General features: G+C 31.1%; 1 protein-coding gene across 2 annotated transcripts in view; it reads left to right on the top strand.

Annotated features, from left to right (window-relative positions):
- The first annotated feature begins 4,077 nt into the window (after positions 1–4,077).
- The window catches only part of LOC106624553 (serine-rich adhesin for platelets), an 86,520-nt gene continuing 68,312 nt past the window's right edge, over positions 4,078–22,285 (top strand). For both annotated transcript variants that reach the window (XM_036359997.2, XM_070107216.1), the window contains exon 1: positions 4,078–5,559. The gene's annotated coding sequence lies outside the window, so the exon portion shown is untranslated. The remainder of the gene's footprint in view (positions 5,560–22,285) is intronic.

The raw sequence follows: 22,285 nt of genomic DNA, 5'->3' as shown, positions 1-22,285 counted from the left end.
TGCTTATCAGCAGGCGCAGCAGCTGTGGACGCGCCATGCGGAGTGATCAAGAAAATTTCACGTAAAATCAACGTCAGCAGACGCAATGAGTTGCCGCGCATGCGTCCATATGTATACCATAAAGTACGCCTCCAGCGCTGATTCAAATGTTTCAGACGATCTGTGCGCCCCTGCAGCAGTTTAAGCGCCCTTTCTTCATTTAAAGTATTATTATTTTGAATTTTTTGTAGCATTTCACTTTACTTGCCTCCTTTTGGCCTTCATTAACACTTACTACACCGTTTTCCTTTCTTCTTTTTGCTTCGTAATTTAACGCGTTTATTTCCAAAATGCGCTTTTCTAAATTTAGCAGCCGCCTCTGCTGTTGCCTGTCGGGCAATTGCAGGCGAATTCGCATAAAAAATTCAGTTCCGGAAATTAAACACGTTTTGGGCGATTACTGTAACTGTTGTTTGTGCTTTCGGTCGCTGAAATATATTATTTCATTTGTTATTTTATTGTCTCAACATTTAAATCTTGAAATCAACTCATATTTTATGCACTTATTTATTGTTATTGTTTTATTAATTTATTTAGTCTGAGATCTTTTTTGTTTTCGTTTTGTTTTTGTTGTTGCTCGTTTACTCGGTCGCATTCAGTGTTTCATTTTAAATGAAAATTATTTACAAAATCGTCTGTAAATAATTTTGAGGTGAAGTGCGTTGGCGCGTTATTGCTGTCAGTCGCCCGGTCGGACGGATGGACGGACATACGTAATCAGTGCGCGTAAGTGGACTGCCACAATAAGGAGCGACTCAAGTGATTTAGTTTAGCTGTACTTGCGTAAATTGCTTTGTTGTTGTTATTGCATGGCTGTTGTTGTGACTGTTGTCTGTTGCTGCTGTCGCTCGCCTATTATTGTTACCTTGGTCCATATGCTTTTTGTTGTGACACGTGTATGCCTTAAGGAATGCGTCTGCAAACAAATATACACACACACATGCACCACTAAATACATACATACATATGCACATATATTGAAGAGGCGTGTGTCTCTACGCATAAAGTACAACAGGAGGACATTCCATTGAATGAAAGATTTAAGCGACGAACTTGAATAACTTACAAGAAGAATATTGGAATGAAACTGAAAAAAAATTAAATTTTGAGATTCACTTCGCAATACTGATTATAAATACAAAAATAATTTGAGTTGAAATTGTCTTTTGAAAAAATTATGTATATTTCATACCCATGGTATAACTTCTGTATATGAGCGATAATGTGTAAATAAATCTACAATTTGAAATGGATTTGAGGTCTCAACTCTCAGAGGATAATTCACCAATATTTTCTAGAAAAAGTCTCGATGAGGTATTTGAATAATTATCTGATGAAATTGGATGCGGACTGATCAAAGAATTATTTTCACATATTTTAATACAAATCTTTATTATCGCCTTAAAAATACACGGTTCCACCTTTTTCGGTTTCGCCTCATTTTTGGAGTGCTCTTCGCTAAATTATTGCACAATTTCGACATCATATTCATAAACCCACCACTACCCAAAACATTATCCAAAATGTGTTGAGTTGATCCATAATAATATGAGCTGTCGAGATCCTCTGCTATCTCTCTGATGCCAACACGACGATTTTTGAGCACTGTTTCTTTAACTTTTTCGACAATAATTGTCATACAGACAACATATACAACAGAGGTATACGGAGGACTCGCATTAGGCGGGATTTCGATGACTTCACGAGCTTCACTGGTGTAAAAATAATAAAGAAATCAAAAATAGAAACTTTTATCGATTCGGTTTGCGCGCGCAGTTTAAATTTGGTCATTTCTGCGTCAAATTTGGTCAGTTGTTTCAACTATTAATAATAATATAATATTATTTAAGGTCAATGGCAGACAAAATAGGGATATCGAACTTGAAAGTAAAGATGACTATTCTATAAAAAGTCTCAAAGAAGTATTTTAATAACCATAGGAAGATATTTTATGGAAGATATATTTAAAACTTCTAACCTCCAATTGGGCTCATTGGTATACATTTGATCCTTAAAAGAACAGTTATTACATAATATATTTGTATTTAGATATAGGTATAACACAATAATTTCCAGAAAGACGCCAGCTATCACTCATATGCTTACACTGTGACCCTAAAAGTCATGACTACTGCATCAATAAATGTTATATATACCATAGTTGTATAATAAATATTCCACAAATATTTAAACAGCCGTTATCACTGCTTTGCTACAATGAAAGTATAATATTACACCACGATTAAAATTTATTCGGTGTAAGTAACTAAAATTTGCTTGTAGTTCGTTTAGGTAATTGTATACACGCCATTGAATGACTAATGCAACAACTTTGTAAACAATATATACTTATCTATATATCTACGTCACGCTCTCACTGTGTGTAGAACTTTCTTACTCCTTTTATTTGCATCTGTGATGTAAGCATTATTTACTATTGTGAAACAGGTGATAGCATTACGACACCAGAGCATACTTCTAAGGAAATATAAAAGTGTTTAGATAAGTAATGGCAAGAGACGTTTAATCAAATATTTAGCGGTCGTTGGCTATTTAAATTTATTTATATGTTATAATGTAATTATAATGTACATACAGTCAAACAAATTTCTATAGTTCGAAACTAATGTAAATATTTTAGTATTTTCTTATACAAAAATATGTGCCTACCACCACTTCTGAACTCATTTCAAAATGAACATCTGTACTGCGAAAAAAAAAATCACATTCTTGTTATATTTCTTGATGAAATATTCTCTCTTATGAGACAAATTAGTATACGGTATTCTAAGATAAGAAATATCTATCGTAATATTTATATGAGGTATATAACTGTATTTGTGCGGTTTATCAAGAGATGGCGTAACTTATTACTTGAAAGACGGTTTTACATGTTTAAAATGCTGCTTGAACGCTACATAAAGATGTCGTTTTTACATCGACTTGTGACTGGTGGTGAAAAATTTATACCTTAGGACCTAAACCTTAACCCTAAACATAAAAAATTATGGTATATGTGAACCCTGGTCAACCAGCGAAATCCACGGTAAAGCAGAAAACATTTGTTTCGGTCGTGGCAGAATGCCCGCAATGGAAAACAGTTCTCCTCAGAACAGGGTATTAAAAACTGGCTCGTTTCAGATGCGCAATACTTTTTAATGCTATTGTACATATTTTTCATAAACAAAAGTTTAAATTTTGTAAACAAAAAAATCATGAAAATTGTCATATGCCCAATTAAGTCGTAATTATTGCTCTGAAAGTCGAAGCGGCAAATAACTCCAACTTTTTGATATAATCTGTCATTAGTAATGCAACAAAAGGTTTTTCTCCATCACAACTTTAGGTTTGGTAACCCTTAACACCTGTTCGAAACGCTAAATCAGTAAAGACCGTGCTCTAGCGCCAGTAATGCCACATAATGAAAATTCCCGCAATTGCTTAAAACTTCCCCGTGAGTAGCAGAAAATAGTTACCCAAATGTGTCTTATTAAACAACAGAGAATAAGAAGCCATTTAGCCAAAGAAATTACGCTCTCTTGCACAAGCAAATAAGATAAACACTCGCGCGTTCTCATAAATAACTACTTTTTCACAAGCAAATGCACGCGCTCATATGCAATGGCACTTACACACAAATGAAATGCACGAAGTTTTTCCTGAGCTGTCTGCTGAGATGCACAGAGAGTGACTTACTCGCGCCAATTGAGCAGCAGAGCGCGTTCACAAGGCATACAGCACACAGGTGAGATTGCTTGCTCGCAGCTGGGCATACTTGTATGTGTGTGTGTCGGTGTGCGTTGTGCATCGCATGCTGCTGGAAGATACTCGCGTGCTGTAGCCACACAGCGTGGCACAACAACAAAGCACAATCAGAAAATAGCACTCAAGACAACTGGCTGGCAAGAAATTCAAAGCGCTGCAAGACGATATCAAGACGTATAAGTGTGTGTGTTTGAGAGCACACATTGCCATAAACATGTGTGCGTGTTTATGTTTGTGTTGTATTTCGGTCTTGAATTCAACTTTGTGCGAGACATTTCAGTTCTTCGACGACTGTCGGCCGAGTTGGTAAGAAGATACGGAAGAAAAGTAACGGTGTTGATGTTTGGTAATGAAATACCAAACATTTAAGTGACTTCAAAAAAACGTTATGTGCTTAAAGACGACGGCGTGTGCGCGTATGTGTGAAGAGGAATTGGTATGAAAATAGCAGGAAATCTCATATGATTAAAGATTTTTTTAAATGTAAGAAAATAAAGGAATGTTTTAGCATTCGAAAAAATAATAATAAGACTGTGTGAAAAAGCTCGAAGTGAACACGTTGCAAGATTTAACAAAAAAAAAATATTTTCAAATAAATCAAATAAAATGCAATAAATCACGATTTTCCACACGCCAAAGCTTCAAGATTGTGTGCATTTGCATTGTTTTTGTAAATATTTCAAATATTTTGAAATTGTTTAAAGCAAAGTGGTGAAACAACTAAGCTAAGCAACAACAAAAAGTAACGACAAAATCCAAACGTTTAAATTTGTGAATGCCAAACAAATGCAAATGCAATAAAAAACACACACAAAAACAACAACAACAAACGAAATAAGCAAAACACAACAAAAAGAAGGCATTCAAACGAGTTTCCTTTTGGTGCAACTTTGAACGACTGACTGTCTTTGACGCGCCCGCTGCCCCTGCGTATGCACACACACACAGCTCTAAGCATATAGCAGACAGCAACAACAACTACAACAATAAACAGCAGAAACCACTTTTTTGCGTGCGCAATTCGCCTGCTGCATTTCCTCCTTTTGCCACCAACTGTCGTTCCACGGTGCTTGGCCGCTGCCTCTCTGCTGCTGCTTCTTCTTCAGCGCGCCCAAGCGCATTGCAGCTGCAGTACGCCGCTGTTATTGCACGTTTTTGTCTTTGTTTCGCGTGTATTTGGTTTATTATTGGCCATAAAAATCGTTAAAATACACACATATATTAAGAGACTGCGCGACTGTGGCAACAAAAACAACAACAACAACACAAACGACAGCCACAATAATAATAAACTGTTGTAAAGTGGCGAAAAAGCCAGCAAAGTAAAAATAAAATCAACAAACACACACACACACGCAGGCGATTACGAATGCAACGAAAACCTGCAGTTGTCGGCGTTTAAAGTGCGAAAAAAGTACGCGGAAAAAGCCGTTACGTGAAAAATTCTAGAAATTCTGCAGGGGAAAGGAAAGACAGCGGAAAAGTGCTGTAAGTGCTTAGAAAAAAGCAAGCAAATTGAATAACAAAGTTTCGGACGCATAATCTTAAACTCGTAAAGTGTCTGCGACAGTGGGCGAGTTCGTGCACTTAACTGCATTTTGTGGGAAGTGCAAAGAAAGCTTTGAATTGTGTTATTGGTGACTCTATTCGGTGCGAAAATTTTGCGATTTTAACAGCAGAACGTGGTTTGGGATTTTGTTCGATGAGTCAACAGCAGCTGATGGAAAGAAGGTGCCTTCGCATGTTTTAAAAAAGGTAAGCTTTAGACAATAGTTTGTAATATGTTGCTATGGTTTGTTAGTCAAATTGTTATAGGGTTGAAAATAAAGTGTTTAGAAAGTATTGTAGAATGACTTACCTTGAGTGACAAACATTTCAGTTGAAGTTATTGGAACCAATTAGTTCTCTTAATATTGATTTAGCGACTCATTTGCACGGTTGCAAATAATGCATCAAAAAAATTATTAGTATTTAAATAATTTTTTTTTTTTGTAAATTCGAAAATCTCAATTTAAAATAATTTTCACATTTCTAACTCCAAATACCGTGTTCGAAAAAAGTTTTAAACCAAAATTCTGTATTGAAAAATAAAAAATGTTAAACCTCAGTTTATAATTAAAAACTTAAATTTGTTTATTGAAAGCCTTCATATTCCATACTCTAGGGCAGCAAACTTACACATTGAAACGATTTATATTTTATCAGTTTTTAAGTCTGATTTTGAATCAAAAGTTAGATTTTAATTTGAAACTACATTTTCAATTTTTAAATTAAAATATTTTAATTAAAAAATACGTAATCCTGCGTGTGACTCTTTCTCAACGCTTCGAGGGTGAAGTTGTTTAAAGATTCGACAATTAACTAGAAAAATGTTTCTTTACCTTGCATTTTCGTAACAAATTGCCAACACTTGACTCCATTATAAATTATTTTAATTAGTAAGAAGATTAAAGAATTTCCAGTTTGCATGAAGTTGATAAAACAAATTAAATGCGATTGCTTCAAATTTACTGCCTAGACAAGATTTTTTTTTTATTAAATAAACTAAATTAAATAAAAATGCTAAATATATATCTTTTCTAATCTTCAGAGCTTAATTTTCATGTAAACTGTTCTGAAAAAAGAATCATATTTTTTTTATAACACAAAACCATCTACCAAGTACCACGTGGTGAATTTTAACAAATTTTTTTTGGCAATTAAGTTTTAAATTGAATAGACGAATTTCTTGTTCACACACAGTCAATTAAGCGCACAATTAATTTTGTCAATTTAGTTCATTTTATTAATTTAAAAATTGTGCATTCTTTTGTGTGAGAAAAATGCAGAAAAACTCAAATAATTATTGAGCTTTATTAACTAATAGAATCAAAATTAAGGGTAAATTATTTTGATATACAATTATATAGATATATACAAATTATATAGATATATTTTCTCAAGCCTTAAGCAATTAAGTCAACTGTGGATGTTATTCGCTATACTATAACAAAACCAACTGCTGGCTGGATCTTTTTTCAATTAATACAAATAGTATGCGATTTTGTTCAAAGCTTTTAATTTTTACTTCATTATAGATAGCTATTAGTGATGCTTGTTAAAATTTTATGATTGGCATTTTGTTTAAAATTAAGCGCAGAATATTTCCTTCATTGCATGACTTTTGACATTTTGATGTCTAATCGAACAAACGCTTACAACTTACAAGTAAACAGGTTTACATAGTTAATTTGGCACAAATTTAATGTCAATTAAGCGCTAATTGCCAATTAATTAATTGTTAAATAAATTTCGTTAAAATTCAGATTTTCAATTGTAAATTGTGTGTTTTTGAAGTATATTGCTTATTTACAGGCAAGCGCCACAGCAATCAAGGTTTTGAAACGTATTATTATTATGGATAAATAGGAAATAATTCTCATCCAAATTATTTTATTATTTTTTAAGTTCCAACATCTTTTAAATATTATGATTCAAGAAGCTTCATGGAGTTTCTCTTTGAATACTCCGAAATAAAGTTTGGCTAAATTGAAACACAAAGTTCCAATAACCGATTCATTCACTGATTTTTTTTTTTTTTGTTTTAGAAAGAATATTTTTTCTTGTGCGTCAGTTTTCAAAAATATTGCAAATACTTAAAATCATTGTTAATTAAAATATCTATTAAAACCGACAAAACATTAGGCCAAAACAAGCATAAAGACTTTAGAAATTCTCACATTTTGTTCAGTATACAATAGAATTTTTTAAAATAAATTTCTAAAACAGAAATATTTAGATTTTTTAAAGCGTTAACAATAGGGAATAAATTTCAGGCCTAATTTAATACTAAATATTTTATAAAGCTTTCATAGGCTGAAATAACAACTATTCATCAGTGAAGCCATCATTTATTTATAAACAGAAAGGAATGAAATATGTGTTCATAGCATTCTTCGGATTTCTTTTTGAAATTTTTTCTTAAAAAATCGCCAAAAATGAGCAGTTCACTAAAATATGCAAAAATTAGCATATGCTAGAAAAATAAACAATGACGAAAATTAACTAAGTATTTGCATATGATCACAAATATATGTACATATATGCATATATACATTTATAAAATAAATATGTACATTTAGTGACTAAGAAAGAAAACAAAAGCTTAGACGTCCATAAATTTACCGGTTGACACAAATACAAATTAAAACTTTCACAGCTGACAATCGCATGAATAGCAATCGTTTTGCATAAAAATTAATTTCGCGACGCGATTGATTGGAAAATTTTACAAAAAAAAATTGAAAAAAAAAAAAAATGTTTTTGCTCCAAACAGTATTGAGTTAGAAAGAGGCAGCTTTTAGGCATGCTGGTATGCTGAGGTCACACGAAAGACCCACATGAGCAGTAGTGAAACTTTAAACATTTATAAGTAGGTATAAATTTTAATATAAAATTCTTTATTAAAGCAGCCATTTAAAACTCACAAAAAACGGTAGATTCTAGATTCGACTAATTTTACGAATTATCATTAAAAAGTTATTGATCAGCAAAAAGCGGTTTACAGAGATTGTGAGTATTACTCATAACAACAATAACAACAACAACAAAAAGTGATTACGCACACTAACAAACAGTTTGTTTGACCTCTTCGAGCAGACAGTAACAATTGTAGCGCAAAACCATGCAAATGTATGTTGAGTATATAAATAAATATATAGGGGTATATAGACACATACACATGTATGTGTGTTTATAGCAAAATACTTTCAGTTAAACTCAAAAATAAGAAAGACAAATAATTGCGGCCAACGGAAAACTGAAAAAATCTAAAACTAAAACTTATGTTAAGTTAGTAAATAACAATTTAAGCTAGGAAGAAACAACAACAACAAGCAAGCAGGAAACGAGAAAACAGGGTAAAATTGTATAGCAGCAACGACACAAACAACTACAATGAGCTTGCAGCAACAAAAACTGACAAAAATTAAAATAATAAAAAGCTGAAAAGCAACAGCAACAATGACAACAACACTGAGAGCGCGTTTAAGTCAACAGTTAAAACCAGTTTGCAGCGCCGCCAGCATGAAAAAACAAAAACTATAAAATTAAATTAAAAAAAAAAACGAAAAATATATAACAAAATGAGCAACGAGCAACGTGCTACAGTAACAACTACAAATCAAGAAAGTACCTAAATTAAAGACTGCCAGTTGGAAGTAACAACTAGCAACCGCAACAGCAACAACAATAGCGGCACACATGTATTTAGGCTTGAAGCGCGAGCTGTGCAGTCGTGCAAGGGACATGCTCGTACAGCTGTTTGTATGTATGTATGTGTGTGTGTGTGTTTCGAAAAGCTTAGCGTACGAGACCACCGGAGACAAAGTGCGCTGGTAAGACGAATTTTCAAGTCAATCGTGACAGTCATGAAAAACAAAATTTAAATAAATCATGTAAAAATGTCACAGTGCAAATGGGCTTTGGAAAATTTGAGTCCTTTTGAGGCACGAAAATAATATGGTTAATATATATAACACAAAGTGCGACTTCATAACATATAAAAACCTGCAGTTGTAACTTTATTTAATAGAAATAATAAATCATTTTAATTCAGCTGAGAAAAATCTATTATTTTTATTTTATTTATTTCTCAATTTGAAATTTATAATTTAAATATTATTTATGAATTTTAATTTTTAGTTTTTTCTATAAAATTTTTAAGAAATAATAGGAAACGTTTTCCTTTTTATTAAAAGTTATTTATTAATACATTTTACATTATATTTTTTTATTTCTTTTAACTACTTTAATTAAATTTTTTTTAAATAACATTACTATAATTAATTTTGTTTTATTTTTAGAAACTAATAATACTTTCCTTAGTTATTTTGTTTGCTTAATTAAGTAATTAACTTCTTTACTTTTTTTTTTTTGTATGTATTTTATTTTATGTTTATCATTTTTTTATTTGGTTTATTGTTTTATTTTATTTAATTATAGTATGTTATGTTATATTTAATTTAATTTAATTTTTTAAATTTTATTTTATTGCATTTTAATTTATCTTATTTGATTTAATTTTATTTTATTTATTATTGACATATTTGTAAATTTAATTTGACATTATTTAACGTTTTATATTATTTTAATTGTTTAATTTTTGGTTTTTTATTTTGTTCAATTTTATTGGAAAACTCTTTTTATTGACAAATTTAATCTAACATTAATTAATTTAATTTAATTTAATTTAATTTTTTTATTTAATCTTTTAATTTTATTTCTTATTTTATTTTATTTACTAAATTTTGTTTTATTTCAAACTGAAAAAAAAAACAAAAATCGCTCAGCCACTATATTAAGTCAGACAGTAGACCTCGAAACAAACCTCAAGTACAAGAATAATAAAGCAGCTATCTATATTGTCAGTGCTTTTCGTAGCGATCCACAAATCTTCACAACAACTGCTGGCGTACCCATAAAGCTGCGCAGAAGAAGCGCAGTGGCAACAACAGCAGCAAATATTGATAATGAAAAGATGCCAAAAAGCAGATTTGAAAAGCAGCCAGTAAAGAAGTAAGAAGCAAAGATAGACGTTGAAAAAGCAAAAAAAGTCAGACATACATACACACAAGCGTACGTGTGTGTGTGTGTGGTGGCCAGGTGGAGCTGGAAGAAATCGATTGGCCAAGTAACTGCTGACGGCTTCGGCGACCAAAATGCTGTTGTTTGTTATTGTTGTTGTGGTTTAAAAGGTTAGCAGTAACAATAAGGGGGCTGAGAAACGAAAAACAACAACACTGCTTTGAAAGCAGAGGTCAGTTCTTGGTGATAGCGCGCTGGCTTTCTTCAGCTGCGTGGTCGCCACGAGTTCGTGTCTTTGGTTTCGTTTTTGCTTTATTTGCTCATTTTTCAATTTTTGTTCGTTTGCTTTTTGATGTTTGCGAATTGCTGTTGTAATCTGAGAGCGATGCCAGTGGCACAGAAATGGCTGATGCGCAGTTAGCTGCTTGTCACTTTGAATAATGGAAAAAAAAGAAAATTTATTCAAACACATGCCTTGCAAAAAATGCAACATTTATAAGAATTCGGGGAGAAATCGCTGTTTGAGAAATGTCAGAAATTAATCAGGTTATTTAAAAATGTTGATTTTGTTTTTAAAATTAGAATACATACTGACATATATCAAATTTGCTTAAAAGTCTCGTGACTGATAAAGTTTTATGTAAAAAAGAGCGCAAAATACTTTTTGGATGATAAAGCAGAGACACTCTTATAATAGAAAATTTTTTGTTTGAATTTAAATTTATTTCTGAAAAATTGTTTATTTAAAATTGTATTTTTGTTTAAATACATCTGTACATGAATTTGGTTATATTAATATAATCGTATAATAATTTTTTAAAATATTAATTTTTTAAATATAATAATTTTATTAATTTAATTGTTTGGACCACAAAAGTTTATATAAAATTATAATGTCAAAATTAAAAAAAAAGTATATATTATAATATCAATAGCAAAAAATATTTTGTTACTAAAAGAATAATAAGAAAAAAGTTATTAATCAATAGTGATACATATTATTATTATTATTTTTTTTTTTTTTTGTGTAACATAATATTATATACCTATAATATGATAGTTAAACCATAATATAGTAAGTTTTCAAAAGATTTGTAACTTAAGCAAAAATTATATTTGAAGCACAAAAGTTTTTATAAAAGTCTTAATTTCAAAACTTAAAAACAAAATATTATTAATTATAATTTCGAATTTAAAAAAAAACTAAAACAAAAATAATATCAATACAATTTAATTTTTTTGTCAAATAATAACGAATTACTTCTTAATCATTAAAAATTATTAATAAAAAAAATGTATTTAAAAAAAATGTATTTATTCAATTTTTTATTTTTGTTTAGTATTTAATGATTTTTTTTTGCAATTTTAGTATTTTTTAGTAATTTTTTATAAATTTTTTTTTATTATTTTGGCGCACGAACCGCGTTAGATCATAAATTACAGTGAATTAACATTTTTTCATACTCATTCTTCACAAAAGAGCTTCATTCTTCAAATTTCATTCTCGACCATTTTTTTTTTGAAGGAATATGCCGAATCAGTTACAGCTTGATGTGATTAAACGGTTAAAAATCTCCAACTGCGTAATTTTTTTTTGCTCATTTTCCGTATATTTTCTTGTTGTTGTCGGTTGTTAAACACTATTAATCCAATTACAAGTCATTTGCACGCAATTTTTCTATCATTAGAGGAGATTTGGAAGAATTCTTTCACCAAGCGAATAAAGAATATAACTTCATATAAAGAATGTGCTTGCGTACCATATATGAATGTGACTAACAGTACATGTAGAATATCGATATTCTATTAACATATTTTTTCCAGAATCACTAACAGCTGTTTTTTTTTTTTTAGAAATTTTATCTCAAATTAGAAGCAGGTATGAAATTAACCCACAAAAAACTATATTTATATACTGAACAGCGTAAATTAAGTTTGCCATAACACGCAGAAGGAAGCTTCGGAGACACTATAGTGTACCATATATGTATATAAATGATCATAACGCGCTGAGTCTATTTAGCAATATCCGTCTGTTCATCTACCTATCTATATATATGCGAACTAATCCCTCAGTTTTTGATATATTAATCTGAAATATTTTACACTTCCTTTACTTCAAAGAATTTAAAAGTTTGTTGGAACCGCCAATATCGGACCACTATAGCATATAGCTGCCATACAAACTGAACGATCAAAATCAAGTTTCTGTATGGAAAACTTTTTTATTTGACAACCCAAAGCTACAATATAATACCGAAGAAAGAGCTCAGATCGGTCCACTATAACATATGGCACTGTATGTCACTTTAAGAGTAAAAATCATTTAAAGAAGAAAAAATCAACAAAATGCAAGTGTATGTATGTATGCTTGCTTATGTATATTTATAAGCACTTGTATAGAGCAATCGGTGCAATTAACTAAACAAGTAAACAAAAAAGACCCACACTATTTAACTGACTTGGAAAAATAAAAAATATAATAAAAATAAAAATTAACAAACGTTTGAAGAATTCAAAAGAACAGAAAATAACATAGACAAATTAAAATAAATAAACAAAAAAGTGGGAAAATAAATTAAATAATAGATAAGCAAAGCAATGCGCAAGTGAATGAGGAAACGTTAAAAAGCGCAATACTAGCTGATGGCACGCAGAAGTAACTGATAAAGAGCTACAACAGCATCAGCGGTTTCTAGCTTATTTCAGCTGCCACTTGAGACGGCTGCCACAAGCATGTACTTATGTATGTAATGTGGATATGTGTAAGAATAGCTCAACGCATACAAGTTTATGTAAGCCGAGATAATGACATGAAATTCAATGCCAAATTATGTTGTTATGCTAACCGCGGACATACATACTTACAAACAAGTACTAATATATTATATATAAAACATACATATGTACATACATATATGCATGTAAGGCAACAGTGGTTGAGCAGCAGACTGGAAAATGATTGTTTGAGAGGAAAAAAATTAAAAAAAAAAGCCTAAAAATAATTTTTATTTAAAAAAATTTAATAAACTACAAAAATTCTAATAGAAAAAATATAAAAGAATATAATAATAAAAAAAAAATACTCAAAACGTTGACATAATATTTTTTAAAGAAAGATAAATTTTTAGTTATAAAAATAAAATAATTTACCAAAAATGAAAAAAAAAATAAAAATAAGTTGAATATGAAAAATTATAGATTAAAAAAATTAATTTTTGATAAAAAATATAAAATAAATTACATAAAAAATTACAAATCTAAAAACATGTTGCATCAAAAATTTCGTGCTATAAATAGTAAAGTGAAGCTAAAATTGTACACACTTTATCTAATTATCAACAGATAACTTTGTTTATTGCTTTTGCTTTATTTTCCATGTTAACATATGTACGCTTAACAAAGCATATACAATTTCAATCTCTTGCCGACATGCTGCTGACGACAGCTGTTTGCTGATAATGCTTCTCTTGTTTTTTTTATCATGTAGCTTTTATTTTTGCTTTTATAGCATTTGTTAATTCTAATCAAAATTGTGTTTGTTCACAGCTTTACAGCTTTACATATTTTCTTTTTTTCCTTTAATTTCGTTGATAAAATCATTGTTGTAGTTTGGCTTTGTTAACACTGTTGGTTGCCCCGCACGAGTTTTCCACTTTGCGCGACAAACGCTGATGCTGCTGATAAGCGAACTCTACACATATTGACACAGGTGATTCACAAGTCACACCGAGCTAACAAGACAAATTATCGGAGGCAGTATTACTGTATAGGGAAAATATGTGTTAGCGGAAAGCATATTCCAGGTTGTGCTTTGTAGAAAAATTTAGGGAGAACTATGGATAGACCAATAAAAATGCAAATGTAGTTCAGATATAAAATAAATTTTATGAGAGAAGACAGTGTATACTCTTTATTTGCATTCTCTTTCTCTATATTTACAGAAAACAAATGTGTTTTGCTCTGCATGTTGTAGAAAGTACCCTTCTAACAAACATTAATACCATTTATTTTTTTAAAATTTTTTTTTGTGATATTAAGAAAATCGGGTGCATTCTTATAATATAAAAGAGTATAAAAATATTTTTTCCTTGATTTTGCTCGATGAGTTTGTATGACAGCTATATGCTATAATAGCTCGATCTGAACAATAGCGTTACCTTGGCCAATACTCCAGCCTTAAAAATTAAAAAAAGTTTTCCATAAAAGAACTTTATTTTGATCCGTCAGTTTACATGGCAGCTACACATACACCATAGTAGTCAGATATATGCGGTTCCGACAAATTAGCAGCTTTTTGGGAAGAAAAAGACGTGTGCAAAACTTCAGATCGATATCTCAAAGGCTGAGGTTTTAGTTTGGATATATACAGACAAATGGTTATGGTTTAATCGATTCGGCTCGTATAGATTTTATATGTTCTCCGACACTTCCTTCTGGTTGTTACAAACTTTGTAGAAAACTTTATATACCCTGTTCAGGATATAAGAATCCTTAAGAGGTTTTCAATTAAGTCAATGATTGTGACTTGCAATGCATATATTTCTTATTTATTATTCCCGTTCTAAATTTTTTCCATCAATGCGCCGAAATATAGGCTACATTATTGATAGATTGCAGTTTTTGTGGAACTTTCGAAGAAATTAAGCAAGAAAATTTAGTTTATGCTAATTTTAACAATTAAATTTGTTATTAGATTTTATAAAACAGTAAAAAAAATCGAAGGTGAGAATGGTAGAAAAGATTATTAATAATCTAATATTTGTCAAAATTTTTCCATAGTTTTTGATGTTGATTTTTTAGTTTCGAAACTTTTTTTAGATTTATCACATATAGCAAGTTACATAATATCACTTAGGCATTCTATAATTTTTCCATTATCAGATTTTATGAAAACTAGTTTATGTAAACTTTTTTGCATTCAAAAATATTTTAGAGCAAATGTTCTATAGCCACAAAAATATGCTTGCAAATAAAGTTATATTTCTTCACTTTACTCAAAATTAATAACAGCTTATTAATAGTACTTTTTTGAATCTTAAATCTTTGTAATTTTTTTTATTAATTAAATTTTTTGTTAGCAAATATTTCTTATTCCCTTATGCATGAAACCTTTCCCTTACTTTTCGCCTGAATTGCTTCGATTGCATTCATTTGTTGGACCTTTCATTCAAAGTTTACAGCTGTTTGCGCATAAATTGCAAATTTTTGAAGGGAAAATAAAGAAACTGAGCGACAAAAGCACAGGTAAGCTGTTGCAAATACACACAAACACACATAACTACATGCATATGCACAAGGGTATAGGCAGCCACATATAACAGTCTGTAATGAGAAATATATAGTGCAATAAGTAAAATGAAGAGGAACAGAGAACCAAAAAAGTGATGAGCAACGAAACTAAAGTTGAAAAAACAATTACATTAAATTCCACAAACAAACAACAAAATAAAGCGAAATGGCAATTAAAGAGCTAACTGAGAATGCACTCACAGGCAAGGTTGAATTAATTTAGTTTGCAAAAAAGTGTTAAGAAACATACATACATATGTATATAATATACAAAAATACGCACATATATATGCAAATGCATTTGTACATGCACACACTCTTGTATTATATGTATTTCTATATGTTGGCGGATGGTGACTGCGCCAAAAATTTAGCTCCAAAAGTGAAGTGGAAATGGAAAGGTACAATTATTCTGGAGTGCCAAGCGAGTACATAAGTAAGTGTGTATGTATTTGGACATATGCAAGTCTGCAGTATTTAAAGGGCCAAACATTCAATTCAATTCAAGGGTATGGAAACGGAGAGAATAAGTTGTTGGGTATATGTTCATAAGTAAAATAAAACTAGCAGGACAAGCAAGGGTTTTTACTTTATATTTATGGTCAATATATTCCTATATTGGAATATAATTTTATACATCGTTTTTTTTCGTCTTAAAAAAAAAAATCTTTCGTTGAAAAAAAAAATAATTTGTTCAATTTGGACCTTTTTGGCTCCAAAAAAAACCTCCCAAATGTAGGCTACACTTTTTTTGTGTAATTCTCAATGGAAGTGGCCTAATGCTAAAGTTTGCAATCCTTTTTTCTAAAAAGCAACTAAGACTAAGGTTAGGGTGTCTATATCGAAGTCATGAGTTAAAAAAATATATCTCTGCGAAGGAATACATATAGCTTAATTTTAAATGGTGTCTTGGACCATTTCAAGTTCTCCACATAAATAATACGTAAAATAATATTCACATTCCTCAAAAATTTAAAAAGTTTTATTGGAATAATACTGAAGAATTGGTCGTTATGTAGTAATATGCAATGGCCAAGTGGTCCATACAAGACAATCTGACTAACCAATCTCAAAGTCAACTCTATCACAACGCTGAGATATTATGTCCTACATTGCGATGTGGTAGTGATTCTTGCTTAACATATTGATTTAGGAAAACATATTATTCATGTAAAAAATATATTTTTTTATTCCTCACTAAGTAAATAAAGTTAAAAAACTTTATTAAAATCAGCTACAACTGTTTTGTATTATTCTGCATTTGTTGAGGTCCATGTAGCATTCAAGTGATCTTGTTAAACTTTAACCTTAAAAGAAATATAGAAATAAGCGCTTTCAACCGCCCAAAAAATCTGTAATGTGCTGCGGCTTATAACTTAGGTTTTAAAATAATCAGCTCAATCATATAGCACACTTTTCAAAAATCCCATTTTGATACCTTCGCTTTTGCGCTCATTTTTTATTCATACTCTAAATATGTCTCCATCAGTGGAACACTACACTTTCATTGAACTATTTACACCAATATTGAATGATTACTCTTTCAGAGATTTGCTACCCTTTCGATTTTCAGCATATAGAAATAAAAGTTGCTTAATTAAATAAACAAATGTTGTTAGCTTTTTGTACAATATTTGCTTAGCATTTCAACTGCATTTGCAAAGGTAACCGTAGAAGTGACAAATTGCAAACTGGGTCAACAGACATTTAACCTTGTCGTTTGAAATTTCTAGCAAAATACAACACTAAGTTACAAAAAAGTTAAAAGCAGCAAGCAGCCACAAATACACACGCATATACACATGCAAAGGAGCCCAAAGTACCTTCAGACAATTGAGCAATGGCACAGCAATGAGCACAAAAAGACGAATTACGACAAAGCTCTGCATGAATATACAAATTTTTAAATTAATTTAACACGCAAAAAATAAACAAACACATATATAGGTATGCATATACAATTAAAATTACCGTTCGCTTTTGGCAAAACACTGAAAAGATTGCAATTAAAGGAGCTTGCACTCAGTCAGCAGCGGGAGCAGGTTTCCTACGAATCTTACACAGAAATACGAAAACGCAAACACTTGATGGCCAAACTTGTTAATAAAAATATGTACATATGTTTCAATGTATGTGTAAATAAATGCTGCAGCAACTGGCTATAAAACACCACATTAAAGAGGCACATGAAATGGCGTTACACGCTGGCTGCAGGAGCTATCATTAATTATCGCAACGACTGTCTGTCGAAAACAAATGACAATGAAAATTGTCAAATCTCGCTTGTTGCCATTTGTCATGCTTCATTTTTGTTTCAAGCGTTTTTTTTTTGTTTTTTTTTTGCTTAATAGCCAATGGCAGGTAATTAGATGAATATGATAGATTGCTTAAGAGTGTTATGGAAAAAAATTTGCGAGTTTGTGCAAAGACCAAAAGTAGTATTGAGCCTGAAGTGGGGCTTTTAAGTTTTTAAAATTTTGTATTAAGTTTTACGACATTATTTAACTATTTTTAGTCTATTTAGCATTTTTTTAATTTAACAATATTACATTTGTACTTATTTTCACTACTCATTATAGATTAAACACTTAGTCATAAAATTATACAAACAAAAGGTTTATTTTGCTTACTTACAAATCATTCATTATTTCTTAATGCAGGTAGGAGTGATCGCAGCCATACTAATGAGTTTTTAAAAAATCTGTTAAAGTAGAAAAAAATATTTTTGTTAGAGTTTTCATTAAATATTTATAAGCAGCTCTTAAATTTAATCTTTATGTGTGCTTAGGACTGCTGCTAAGTTGTTTTCTACATTAAAAGATCGACAAGATTTATACTGATTTTTAGCTGAATTTTATCTATTTTCAAGCAAAATATACAAATATATAAAATAAAAATATGTTTAAATTTAAGCTTCACCAGAATTTTTGAGTCTCTGTAGTTTTTATAAAAAATATTTTGAACTGCTACTACAAAATACCAGGCAGATAAAATAAAAATGCAGCTTTAAATAGTTCAGTAGGGTCTTTTTTGTATTTTCAGAAAAAAAAAATTTTTTTTTCAGCAATGTATATATACCTATTTTATATAATCAGAATTTAGAGCTTTCAACCGAGTAAAATCCTTCCATAATTGAGTCAAAATTAAATATTTAAAGTTTTTTTAAGGTGTAAAATAAATATTTTAATAAAAAAAATAAATTGCGTGGAACATAAAAAGCTTATGTTACACCAAATTTCTTTACAACATTGTTTTTTTTTGGAAAATAAAAAATAAAAAACAATAAAGCATTTTTAAGCCTTTCTAATTTCAACCACTTCCCTCCCCTTCCTCTTTTCGATTTCAGATGCTCTTATTTTTGTTATTTTATCTTTCTTTCTCAATCATCGTACTATGATTTTTTTTTCATTTATTACCTACCCTAGTCTATAAAATCATCAGAAATCTAATTTTTATATTAAAAAATATTTTAATCAACGACAATCGCAGAATTATGTATACAGAATAAATTTCTTTCTCCAATCAGTTGTCTCGCTCACTCACTCGTATTTACCAACGTCAATATTCTCTCAATATCGTATTCACTCTCTCCAGAATAGCAGTCACAATAGTTCCCTACATTACAGCGCAATCTCAAACATATTTTTGCTTTGATCGAATCAAACTCTCTCTTTTCTCTCACTTATTACGGAAAGTGTTCTCACTAAAGCTTTAATTGTAATTTACTTGTTTTCTCCTCCATCGTCCAGCCATTGCAAGACCGACGCTGAAACATCTCGACAGTCATACCCTTGGCGAACCAGGAGACATATTCGAAACTCACATTGGCCGCCTCAACAATTTTGTGATCGGCTCAAAGCGCTTTGTCGATTTATGGAGGTCTTTGTGATACATTTTATAGGAGTGCTAGGTATCACAACGGGCCGACGTTATAAGCTGTCTAAGTGAGATACCTATTAGGACCGATCTTTTACCCTAACCTAACGTTACCTAACCTAATTTAATTCTAAGAAAATCAACTTTCCGGCAAGTACATTTATTTCTTGAGATCATTTGCGATCCGGTCTTAACAGAAACTACTTGAATAAGTGCTATATATTTCCCTATGTGAACGTTAAAGTCTTGCGCACATACCACAGTTAGAAAATTATCTTACCTTTCCTGTTAAGGTGGAAGCCCTAAGCATTGGATTTATAACTGTGAAATTAATTAAAAACAAGTACTTTTTTTGGGTAGCCAAGTCATATGCAGATCAATTTGTAATCTAAAATCAAGATTTCAAGTTACTTGTACTTACACATTTTTTTGTATTAAATTTCAGAATTAAAGCATTTTTAAAAGACATTTATAGGGAATAGAAAAACGCTATTTCAGGGTTGCCAATTTGAGTATTTCACGAAATATACAAATATAGAAAAAGCAGTTACTATATATCGGAAAAAATTGGGATTGAGCAACTAGGCGAATGCTCATACATCCGACGAGACCTTCTTGAGCTTATCTAACGTGAAATTTCATAGTAATAATTTTATTACATAATAAATATGTAGGTGGTTACGATGCTGTCAAAAATATATGGACCTATATTTTAGTTAATTTTTTACTAGCCTAAACTCTTATCGCTCCTCATCGACCCTCAGCACCATTGGCAAAGTGTTAATCTAATTTAAACCAATATTTTGAACTAAAAATCAAACTTGCAACAAAAACAGTTCGATAACAATCAATCTAAATTTTTAATTTCGCAATTATTATCGCAAATCGTTTATACAGCTTTTGGTTGCCTAACCCTTTAAGTATAACCCCGCAGTGGCCTTATTAATCATTTGCTCAAAATCGGCATTTAAATTTATTTATTATTATGGTGCTTTTGTTTTGGTTTTTGCACTGATTTTGTATACGCTTTCCGCCATCTAGAGCGATTGATATATTTATTTTGTTGTTTATAATTTTTAGGCGCGGCCAATGCGAATAAATCTCGTTCACGCATTTGTAAGCCGCCATCAGCGCCGCGCTGCCACCAATAGCGTGCGCCGCGTGCCCGCCATGTCCCATTGTGTCTTAGCTGGCTTATGATTATTTGATTGCACTTTGGCTTAGGATGTGGAAAGGCGCTGTGATTTGTTTAAAAATAGATTACATCAAAGGTGGCTAAGTATAAATCGCCATTGAGGTTTGCTTGTAGGTGTGTGTGTGTGTAAGTGACTTGTAGTCTTTGTTGCAAGTCGAACAAAGGTGGGCCATATTGGAGCCGCCGCACAAAGTCAACTTGGCGCCAATGCGCTTTACATAGGGGTGGTGTTGGTGGTATTGGTGTTGATGTTGGTAGTGGTTCCTTGAATTCACAGGCGCTATTTAGTTACAGTAAGCACAATGGTGACGCAGCCGACACAAAGCCATAAGCAATCGAGCTGCAAATGCGATTAGTTGCAAGCGCACACACTCAAACACACATACATTAGTATATATTTTATATTTAGTTGTGATGTAAATAAGTGCTTTTAATGCCGCCGGCGCCGCCATAAGGCAGCCGCACTTATACAATATTTATTTGCAACACTCTTTTTTGCCTCAGTGTGTATGTGAGCGTGTGCGGTGTGTGACTTGCGGCTGATTTAATACTATCGCACGCTGCTGTTTTACAAAATTTCATTATGGTAATTGTATTGCAAGGCATTGCAACAACTATCGGCAACGCTTGCACCAGTGCCAACCCAAAAATGGACAGATGCAAGCGCTGTTTAACATAAGCCAAGACATGTGTCTGTGTGTGATAGTACATGGGGGACATATGTGCATGGTACATTAACATATGTGTAATGCAATGATAAATATCGCAGCAATAAATCGCATTGAGAAAAATTGCATTCAATCAAAAGTGCCGCAAGCACGTAGGCACTAACACACATATGTAGATATATGTATGAACGTGCTCGTATATGTTTGTATATGGTACTGTTATACATATGTGCTTATATGATGTTTATAATTTATTTGTCCTTGCAACAATACCCTACAAGGAAAAGCAAGAAATTTCTGCAATATTTGGTGCACAGTTTAGCTAATAGGTCAAAGGTCAATAAATAGCACAGAACCCTTTATTGAGTTTGGTTTTGGTTTTTTAATTAATTTTTTTTTAAGAAAATAAAACCTTTTTGTGGCTTATACTTAATTAGTGATGAGTTATTAAATCAGTTCTGATGGATTCTTAGAAAAGATCTTTATATCATATTATATAAGCTGGAAGCTTGCGGGATGAAGGTTTATTACATGAGATATGATGCGTAATTATATCACATTTGATATGTTTTTAGTCACATAATAGATAGATTCCTTTATGAGATCGATAATTGATACTCGAATAGAAAAAGATGATGGTCACTTTTTATTATACATTAGGGTGGAGGGAAAAAAAATTATTTTTTTCTTAGCCGAGGGTCAAATTTGTAGATTAAAAAAGAAAATTTTTTTGACATTTAGAGACCCACTCAGTTTTAAAGTAAAATTTCGAGTTAAAATTTTTATTTTGTAACAAATTTTTATAAGTGTTCTAGAAGCTGTGGAGAGTACTTTTTCTGGCTAATTAAAAGTTATCAACATAAAAAAAAATTTGTGGTCATTATTG

Source organism: Bactrocera oleae, chromosome 3 (genome assembly GCF_042242935.1).
Source record: "Bactrocera oleae isolate idBacOlea1 chromosome 3, idBacOlea1, whole genome shotgun sequence".
Lineage (NCBI taxonomy): Eukaryota > Metazoa > Arthropoda > Insecta > Diptera > Tephritidae > Bactrocera > Bactrocera oleae.
The sequence above is the reverse complement of the archived record's forward strand: the minus strand, read 5'-3'. Positions and strand labels throughout refer to the sequence as shown.